We start from the raw sequence: 6,423 nt of genomic DNA, 5'->3' as shown, positions 1-6,423 counted from the left end.
GATTCCACGTCTATGAGACACTTAAAGTAGTCAAATTCATAGAGAAGGAAAGTGGAATCATGGTTGCCAAAGGATGGGAGCAAAGGAAGTGGGGAGTTATTGTTCCATGGGTAGAGTTTGAGTTCTGCAAGATAGAAAAGTTCTAAAACTGGATGGTCATGACAGTTGCACAATGGGAATATATTTAACTCTACTGAACTGAACACTTTAAAATGGTTAAGATGGTAACTTTTTTGGTCGTGTATTTTACCATAGTTTTGTTTTTTTTTAAAGTATGCAAAACTTACATTCTATTCCATAATATATCCATTTAGTAAAATGATTATGATCGTTAGTAGAATGATCTAAGTAAAATGACCTTAGTAAAATGACGCATGGTTTTTTTCTCCCGAAATCTTCGATAACAACTGATGTTCCAGGAAGATGCCGTGTGTTTATCCTGACCCCGGGGAGGAAAGCCAGAATCCCTGTGCCTGCCCTTCCTCTGCCCTCCTCCCCCAGGTCCTCAAGTGCTCTCCTGCCGGCCAAGAGCTTCCTCCTCGCCTTAGGGCGGCAGAGGTTTGTTCTGCTTTCTTCCATGCTGCCGATAGTAGGAACTGCCTAATCTGGAGGACCTGAAACTTTTGAAGAGTAGGGCCAGAGAAGGAAAGCTGAGTGACATGTTAGAATTAGACCAAAGGCAGCTTCTTCAGCTGATGAATTCAGTTTCACAGAGCCCTCTTTTTTTACTTTCTTAGAGCAGTGGCTGTCTCCTGACTCCCACAACTACACAAAACAAAGGAGCTCAATGCTGCTGTAACAGTGTTTCCATAATTGTGCACTGGAGTGCTGAGGCTACCCTAGGATACCCTCTGGCTTCCTACCCATCCACTCCCCTGTCTGCAATCTCAGGCTTTTCTCACCACACATCACTGAAAGAGAATTCCTAAAACAGGGCCACTTACCAACTTGATGTCCAACACAGACAGCTCCAGGCTCTGTAAGACAGAATTGGACAAGTCTGACCCCATCCCTTCCCTGCCTCCTATGGTTCCCCCTGTCTCTAGGTCAAATCTGAAGCTCCATAGCCTTGTTCCCAAGCCTCATTGCCTGCTGCCTGCCCAATGAGCTAGAAGCCCACCGTTTTCCCCCCAGCTTTTGGACATTCTGCTCTCTCCATCTGATTCCAAAACCACTGTTATCCCAGAGCACCATATCTGCTCTCTTCCAGGCCCAAAGAACTTACTATCTTGTGCTTTGCTCCTCTGTTAAACTGTGGTCACCCTAACTAAGTCTGAGGCTGTTCACAGCTCAGCTCTGGATGGGTGTGGCATGTAGGAGTCATCAACAAGCATTCTAAAGAAATTAACTAGAGAGGGCTCCCTTGAAAGAGGGTCCCAGGCTCACTGTGATTTTCTGTCCTCTGCAGACAGTTCCCAACACCTCATGGTTCAGGTCATGGGTGGGCGCCTGATCCAGCCCAGGCCAGTTTGAATCCTTCTAGGGATTTCCCTAACAGGACCTGGGGAAAGAGGAACTGTCTGTCTCTTGGTGTAAAGCTCTAAGCTGGGGGACACTGGAGAGTGGTCAGCACTGTGTCCTCTAGTGTGGACGAAGTCATCAGAGACAAAGCTGACACAAATATAAGCAGAGATGAGACACGGTCTTGGCTGTATTAAGCTACAAGGACGTATTTGTTGACATGAGCAAGGCCTTGCTATGATTTTGTGACATGAAAAAGCCCAGTGTCTTTCCAATAACTCCCTTTGCCCTTGGCCTAAGCTTATTTGAGTGGGGTTTCTGTGACAGCCAAAAGCATCCTGACCTTCAATGACTGAGTGAACCAAGTGTATTCTGACCTTTTATTCTGACTTTTGTCTCTGTTGCAAGGAATCCTGAAGTCAAGCTTGGAAGACTCCCTATGGGAAGAGGCCCCATATACACCTTCTCATCCACCTGGGGCAACAAGAGTCCTCTGCCATTGCCCCTGCTCCTTCTTCCCTGTCCCCAATATCAGATGCTTTCCTCCCTCTGCCTTCCATTCTAGAGAACTCTATGAAATTCGCAACAGGCAGCTGCCGGTCTGTCCTCCTCGGTTCCAGGAGCTCAAGCCCAGTGAAGTTTCCTCCCCAAAGGAGTGGCACAGTCCTATTGTCCCCTGCCCAGGACTTTTTCCTGGGACCCCCACATAGACAGCCTGGCCAGCAAGGAGGGATGACTGGAATGGAGGCCAGGGGTGGTTTTTACTCCTGGGCTTGGGTGAGGAGGGTAGGGGCAAGGAAATGTTTCTCTCACTGTACAGGCCAAGAGCTGTTCTGAAGTCGATTTCAAGATCCCATCGAAATGCTTTCTCTCCAACCCCTAATCCTTAATGGGATGAGACAAGATTAGACAAGATAAGGGAATGGGAAAGAGACAGCCCGGAGCGCATTGGAAAACCCCTAGCTGGTGCAGAAGCCTCAGGCTCCAGTCACAGCTCTGCCCTGACTGGCGGTACAGACGCATGAAAGCCCCTTCCCCTCTCCAAACCTCTCTTTCTCTAGCTGTAAATTGAGGGAGTTGGATGGTTTCTAAGGGTCCTTTCAACTTTGATGGGGGAGGATTCCTCTGTTAGATGGGAAGGGAAAGGGAACAGGGAATTCCCAGGGACAGGGGGAGACAGTGCAGCACACACATCAGAGAAGTGCAGCCACCTGGCAGCCTGGGACCCCATTCCAGTCCCAGGCACAGCTGGAGACGGATGCTTGCCACCCTGCCCACAGCCCTCCCTTCAGACAGCAGGGCGATTTGGGGGTCTCCCCTAGAGATAAGAACCTCCTGGACAAGGTCTCTGACTCCATTTCTTGTGGAGGTCCCTGCAGCCTAAAAAGGCATCTGTCTTTGTATCCATCCCACCACCTCTCCTCCTCCCACTTCATCTTGGCCCCTTTTGACGGCAGGAAAAAGAGACCCAGGAGACAAACCCAAAGAATAGACACCTTTGAGGGAGGTTTCAGGAGAAGAGGGTGACAGGGAAGCCATGGCTGGGAGTCAGAAGACCCTGCCCCACCCTGTGCCCCTGGTTAGTCCCTTTCCCTCTCCAGCCCCAGGTTCACCCTCTGCACAACGAGGGGTGGGGCCACTAGGCTGCTGAGAACCCTGCCTTCCAGAGCCTTTGCCCTGGGAATGATTCTAGGCCTCAGTCTCCCAGGGACAGTATAGCTTGATAATCTCATCGTCTCGTTTACCTGAGGCATTTGATGGTTAGCCCAAGAAGAAGAGAGAGAAACAGTCCCATCCACACATAATATAATCCTCAGTCATCACAGGCAGCCAAGGAGCCAAGGACAAGACATAGGCCACCTCCCAGTGCCAACCCTGCCACCATTCCCACCATCCCCAATGTACAGGGTGCATCTTTTGTTTTATTTTGTTTTTGAGATGGAGTCTTGCTCTGTTGCCCAGGCTAGATCTGGGCTCACGGCAACCTCCACCTCCTGGGTTCAGGCAATTCTCCTGCCTCAGCCTCCCAAGTAGCTGAGATTACAGACATGCACCACCACGCCTGGCTAGTTACTTGTATTTTTAGTAGAGATGGGTTTTCAGCATGTTGGCTAGGCTGGGTCCAAACTCCTGACCTCACATATTTTATATGTCCTGGAAATGCAGGTGGAGGGGGGGTGGTGGGGGAATAGAAATAATCCTTTCCCTGCCCCAAGGAAGACATGGCCCAGCCAAGTCACACCTGTGCTGTGGGAAGAGGCTAGGATCTAAGAGTCAGCTGTGCTGCCTCAGGCCCCAAGGAAAGGAGAATGGGAAGGGTGAGGAAGGGGAGGCAGGAGGGAGGGGCTTCTCTTGGCTTCGCTGCACCCAGTGAGCCTCCTGGTGGATCCCCGCTAAATTCCCTGGGTAAACACTCCCACATTTAAAGGCAGGTCCCAGCACAGCCCAAGGGCAGAGAGAAGTGATTTCTGGATTATGCACTTTCACCCTGTAGAGATAGATGAAGAGTTGTTTCTGCCCCAACGAGACCATGTCCTTAAAGGCCAGGGCCCTGTCCTGGGAACTCACCATGTCAAACCACCGAGATTTCAAGACTGTTACTGTGGTTAGTCCACCCTGACTAATACACAATCCCAAGTGAATGACTCGAGTCTGTTTCTTCTTAACTATGGGTGGGTGCCTGAGGTTCTCCCTGGTAGTTTAAGCATCCCGAGGAAGCACTCCCATTCCTCTGGGGAACCCCTCCTGTCCAGCCTGGCTCTGCACCCAACTCCATCCTTCTAACCCCTGCATGTCATGATGCCCTTCCCCCAACTCCTCTTTCATAGACCTTCATTTCCCCAAGAACCATTAGCCGCAGCCACATACATTGCTGAAGGTCTGAGGTTAACAGCAGGGGATTACTTTACAGAATAAGAAAACCATTTAAAATTAAACATCAGGCATCACTCTTGCTTAAAGCTCATCTGCCAAACTTACCATGGGGAGTCTCTTATTGCTTTGGCTTCTGATAAGATTCCAGCCACTTTGTGTTTATTTATTCATTCAGCAATTATTGATTGTGCACCTGCTGTGCTCCAGTGGAGCACCCCTCCTAACTGCTAGGACATGCAGAAAACAAAGCAACCCCTTCGATCGCAAAGCTTACTTTCTATTAGGAACAAAAGGCAATAAACAAGCAAATACATGCATAATATGCTGTCAGAGTTAAGAAAAAATTATTCAAACCATGAAAACGATTCAAAACGTTTGTCTAACAAGCTGCCTAATTGTCATGTGATGTCCTAGGGCTGGATTGTCCAATGCGATATCCATTGGCCACATTGGCCATTTAAGTTTAATTTATTAACTTTATATTAATTAAATGAATTAACTATATTTAATATAATATATATCTCTCTCTCTCTCTTAGATGGGTCTCACTCTGTCACCCAGGTTGGAATGCAGTGGTGTGATCTCAGCTCACTGCAACCTCCACTTCTCAGGCTCAGCCGATCCTCCCACTTCAGCCTCCTGAGTAGGTGGGACCACAGGTGCTCGCCACTGTGCCCAGCTAACTTTTTGTATTTTTGATAGAGATTAGATTTTGCCATGTTGCCCAGGCTGGTCTTGAACTCCTGAGCTAAAGGATCTGCCTGCCTCTGCCTCCCAAAGTCCTGGGATTACAGGCATGAGCTACCATCCTCAGCTCATAAATGACATATTTACATATAATTTACATATATAAATATGAAATTATTCATGTCACCTTATCTTAATATTATAGTAAAATACATGTCAATACATATAATATTTACTATATTGATTAAATGTATTAAAATTTAATTCAAACAACTAAAATTCTGTTTCTCAATCACACCAACCACATGTCAAGAGCTAAACAGCCACTTGGGGCTAGGGACTACCCTATTGGTTTGTGCAGATGTAAAACCTTTTCTTCATTGGAGAAAGTCCTTTTAGACAAGGCTGTTCTAGGAGAGTCGCTTTTGCTTCACTTACTATTTACTATTGATTAGGGCCCAGACTCTAGGAAGTTAAATGTTAACTTCAAGAAGATTAATAAGCTGCAAATGATTTTTGTCCAGCAGAGATGCAAATGGTTTCTATCTGAAAGAAAAGATAACCCCAAAGGTTGCAGTTTTATCGTCCTATGGGACATTAACCAATTTAGTATCTAACTTTGCCATCTTATTTCAGCACTCTCTTTCCATTGATTACATATAGCAGGTTCTCATATCCCCTCTTGAACCAGCTCTGTCATCTTGCTGATTCCTCACTAATGAGTTAAATAAATCACTGACACATCTCGCTGGATGCTTCTATGAAAGTCATGTTTTTGACTCTTTGGAAATTATACTTTGACATCAAGTAATGATCAGTGCTATGAAGACAATTTAAGCACAGTGAAGAGACAGTGACCGTGTGCGATCTTAGCTAGGCAGGTCAGAGAAGGCCCTTCCGGCGAGGTGACCTTTGGAGCAAAGACGAAATTAAATGAAGAATCAGCCCTTTAGACACCCAGGGGTGCAAGTCCCGGCAGAGAGGAGCAGGTGCTAAGGTTCGAAGGCAGCGTAGAAGCTGGATTGCACTTGGTGTTGGAGGCAAGCAGGAAGTGGTGTGACCCTGGTGGGTGATGAGGGATAGAACAGATTTCGTAGGGCCTTGGAGTCCAAAGGAAGGACTTTGGATTACATCTTGGAAGTGGGGTATAACTACTTCCTATCTTATTCCAGGGGAGAGTTGAGGAACAGCCTTTGTGATGAGTCCTGCTGAGGTTCTCACTGGTTGTGGTGCTGGGGAGGGGCACCCTTCCAGGAGGGGTAAAGCTTCCTTTTACCCCCTTTCGTAGAGGGGTGAAACATGCTATGTCCCAGAGGCTGTATTCACAAGGCCATGCGGATGGGCCTCCAGAGGTGTGTTGGGCAGTGCACCTGGGAGTCCCCTCCCCTGATGCTCTCTGCT

The sequence above is a fragment of the Saimiri boliviensis genome, chromosome 2 (assembly GCF_048565385.1).
Source record: "Saimiri boliviensis isolate mSaiBol1 chromosome 2, mSaiBol1.pri, whole genome shotgun sequence".
Classification (NCBI taxonomy): domain Eukaryota; kingdom Metazoa; phylum Chordata; class Mammalia; order Primates; family Cebidae; genus Saimiri; species Saimiri boliviensis.
The sequence above is the reverse complement of the archived record's forward strand: the minus strand, read 5'-3'. Positions refer to the sequence as shown.